The 4,336-nt window shown below is 48.2% G+C and overlaps 1 protein-coding gene across 1 annotated transcript in view; it reads right to left on the bottom strand.

The window, feature by feature from the left end:
- Positions 1-4,336, bottom strand: part of CADM4 (cell adhesion molecule 4) — a 368,016-nt gene that overhangs the window by 362,750 nt on the left and 930 nt on the right. The gene's annotated exons all lie outside the window — the stretch shown is intronic.

The following is a 4,336-nucleotide window of genomic DNA, read 5'->3' as shown; positions in this document are numbered from 1 at the left end:
AAAACTAGGTCAGCTGACTGCCTGGACCGAACATATCAGGGAAGGTGACAGGAACAATAAATATATATGTATAATGTACATGTGGGTCTGGGAACCAGATGTGAACCGGCCTGTGAGGAGGATCAGGATGTCCAGAATGTATGTTGAATGGCGGCAGCCTCAGGCACTATATCAGCCGCCATTCAACATACATTCTGGACATCCTGATCCTGATTCTTCCACACCCCTAAATAAAAGCTATACAAAACTTCCAAAAGCAGACATTATCACATCGAGGTGGGTCTCTGTATCAGGTGGCTGCTGCTGGGTCCTCGCAGCTGAGGCCCCTGTGCTGCCCCAGTATTTGCCTGGCAGTTCCGCCACTGCAGGTAACGAAGGGAAGGGAGATACTCACCGGCCACTTTATTAGGTACGCCTGTAAATTGCTTGGTAACACAAATTGCTAATCAGCCAATCACATGGCAACAACTCAATGCATTTAGGCATCTAGACGTGGTGAAGATGATTTGCTCAAACCGAGCATCAGAATGGGGAAGAAAGGTGATTTTAAGTGACTTTGAACGTGACATGGTTGTTGGTGCCAGACGGGCTGGTCTGAGTATTGATCATCTGGGATTTTCACGCACAACCATCTCTCGGGGTTTACAGAGAATGGTCCGAAAAAGAGAAAATATCCAGTGAGCGGCAGTTGTGTGGACGGAAATGCCTTGTTGAGGTCAGAGGAGAATGGGCAGACTGGTCCGAGATGATAGAAAGGCAACAGTAACTCAAACAACCACTTGTTACATCCGAGGTATGCAGAATATCATCTCTGAACACACAACACATGGAACCTTGAAGCAGATGGGCTACAGCAGCAGAAGACCACACCGGGTGCCACTCCTGTCCGCTAACAACAGGAAACAGTGGCTACAATTCACACAGGCTCACCCAAATTGGACAATAGAAGATTGGAAAAACATCGCTGGTCTGATGAGTCTCTATTTCAGCTGCGACATTCAGATGGTAGGGTCAAAATTTGTCGTAAACATGAAAGCATGGATCCATCCTGCCTTGTATCAATGGCTCCGGCTGGTGGTGTGATGGTGTGGGGGAGGGGGGGATATTTTCTTGGCACACTTTGGGCCCGTGATGCCATCATGTCAATATGGACCAAAATCCATAGCATAAAGTTCAAACAAAGTCACTGACGCCAAAGTTCATTTTCCATAGCACATCCATAGCACAGTGCCTTGATCCACTGGCACAGTCCATTTTCCAATCTAGTCTATACCATATACTATACAGTCACATGACCCCAAAACTAGTAATCACTGAGGGCGCATTCAGACTACTGCATTGCAGTAACGTGCTGTAGAATACGCATTTCTCAACCCATTACCAGAAAACATGGGAATGCATGAAACTAATCCCAATGCCATTCATTCTGAATGCAACTTATTTTGCATGGTGCCCCAATGCGCATACCCAGGACACCTCAACCCCCTTGAGTTTTCAACAGGCACCCCCTTATATTTTAGTGCATGGCAATGTACAGGTGTGAGACATCTGGGTGTTGTGCTGTGTAGTATTAAAAATAAACTTGCACATGTCCATTAAAACATGCGTTGAGGATGCAACAAACCTAATGCGACGCATGGTGTGGATGATCCCAATTCAAGGTTACGCAAAAGAAACATACGCACGTAATGCAAAATGAAGCCGGGAGGTAAGTAAATGGCAGATAGATATGACAATTTTAACGTTCTACACTTGAGCGGAGATGGCAATATCCAATACACAATGCAGACCCGACCAGAGTCTTCTCAACGCTAATCCTTAAAGTTTAATCTGCTTCCGTTCTCTGGTTCCCCCCTCCCCCACATCAACATGCTAATGAAATGTATGTAGTAAAACCTGTTTTTATTACATACCTTTTTAAAACATGTCTCCAGTGGGTCTCTATGCGGGGGGGCAGATATTTTTTACCAATGGCACAGGCAACCTTTGCTTCCTGCTTTGCAGTGCTACACAATGTTTGTGCCTTGTTCCCCTCTCTCTCAGGCTAGGTTGACACCTAGGCGATTGAGCTGCTTTCGCACGTTTTCTTTTGCGCGAATGCGCTTTGAAAGCCGCATGTCTATGGGAGCCAAAGCGCGGGACAACCACCCGAAAATTGCTCCTGAACCTTTTTGCGCGACAAGACGCAGAAAGTGTGAACAGCCTCCATCGACTTCAATGCGAATCTGTGTTTTGCGCGATATATCGCCTAGGTGTGAACCTAGTGCATGCCTGAGCGATCCGGGATAGCGTGGTCCTGCACAATGCAGACAGCGATTGCCGCGCGGCCCCATTGATTTCAATAGGGTGACATCCACGCAGCAATCGCAGAAAAAGGGGTACATGTACCTTTTTTTTTGCGATACACGAAGCGCGGCTGTTTGAATGGTGTTCGGATGCACGGGTCGGAATCTCAGCGGATGCGACTGGGGTGCCAGTCGAGAATAATGGCACCCACAGCGCGACCGTCGGCGACTCTGTGACCGCGCAGCATCGTGCACGATTGCCACGCGGTCACAGATCGCCTAGGTGTGCACCGGCCCGAATGCAAGAAAATCACAAGAGTTCCGGTAGCTGAGATTGTATCGCCGTACTGTGCAGTTAAAGACAGATAGTAGGAGAAACTTTAGAACAATGTAAATATGGAACAGCTTATTATGTATATATTAATTTTTTTTATTCAACATTCGAGTTGTAGGACTCATACAGCCAGGACCAGATTTACCATTGGGCACTGTAGGCTTGTGCCTAAAGGATGCAGAAGCAATGAGGCAGCTTTGCACTTTTTAGATATATTTCTACGCATATATGTTATTAGAAAGGATGGTACAGAGGCTGTAATCTCATATACACGTTGTTAGAATATTCTAAGCCAGGCTGAGACTAGTAAAACCAGGAAATGACCTCCAGCCTTCAGTTTTGCACAGTTGTACCGGCTCCTCTCCTGGACTGATATTGCTTCCTCTGATTTCCCTGCACACTGTGAGCTTCTCACAATGTGCATTAGAAGCTGCAGCTAGAGGCCACCTCATTTCCTGGCTGGAGGACATCCAGCATCTTCTAGCTCTTTCCTCTCCAACCTGACTGGCCCACCCCCTTCATTCATTGGATTTCTTTTAATCATAGAGACTCAGTATCACATGTGGGCTTGGCCTGCATGCAAATACAGCCTACCTAGGAACGCCCACTCTTCCAGACTCACACCCACCTAATGAGGCATTTTGATATTTGCATAACTCCTCCCATGGGCCCACCCATCAGGGCTAAGGGCTCTTGAGAGCAGTACTGACAGGTGCCGTTTTGTTTTCAGGAAGCTATGTACAGCCCCCTGCCGGCCCCTCCCACCAGCCATGATCTACCTGCATTGCATAGAGAAGCACAGAGACTTGCTAATTACATCAATGATGTAATGAAAATGGAAAGGTTTTAGGGGGGGGGGGGGTGGAGGAGGAACCAGGGAAGCCGAAATGTAAGCAGATTAGACTTCAGCTTTATTTTCCTGCCCGTGCTCCGAATTAGTAAACACAGCTCTCCCCTTCACGGAATAAGAGCGTGATGATCTGCAAAGGTTTATTTGGCGGCGGTCGCCCTCCCTGAATCATTCATAAAGATGCAGAGCCGCGCGTACCATTTCCACTCTTCCTGCTTTCGCATTTTCATATTTATGGCCCCGAAGATGATTGCCGGAGAGACCCGCCGAGTAGTTTATGGGCCAGTCCTGGCAGATTAACTTCCCAGGCTTGTGCCATCCACCCATTGTACCCCGGGTCCCCAGCCCATCCATCAGGCCCCAGTGCTGGGGAATAATGCCTGCTGGGATTCTATTTATAAATGGCAGACCTCCCCGCAGTCTTCTCCCCGCACCTTGGTAACCACACTGCCCCCTGCTTGAAGACACGGACACTGACAGCTCCCAAGTCCCAGTACAGGACGCCGTGGGCACCGGGACATAAACAGGGCATCATCCAGCCAATGAGTCATGCTTGGATGGGACCAAGGGGGACACACGCTGCATTATCAGGAGCAGCTACCAGGGTCCTGGGTTCAGTTCCCACCAGGGACACTTGGAAGTTCTGGCCTTGTTGAGAAATGTGTATATCAATCCCTCCCCCGGGGCCAAGCTGACCAGAACCTACCATATACAGCAAGTATGTAATAGGACATAGACTGCAAGCCTTTGGGGGCAGGGGGTGATGGGAAGGACCTGATGGGGTTGATTTACTACAGAAATAGAGACTGTTCACATATGCCGTGCTGCGTATGCAGACACATCAGAATGCCAGTTCCATATATTTTA

The sequence above is a fragment of the Nanorana parkeri genome, unplaced genomic scaffold (assembly GCF_000935625.1).
Source record: "Nanorana parkeri isolate BGI_ZX_2015 unplaced genomic scaffold, ASM93562v1 scaffold166, whole genome shotgun sequence".
NCBI lineage: Eukaryota > Metazoa > Chordata > Amphibia > Anura > Dicroglossidae > Nanorana > Nanorana parkeri.
This window is presented reverse-complemented; position numbering and strand designations above follow the sequence as displayed.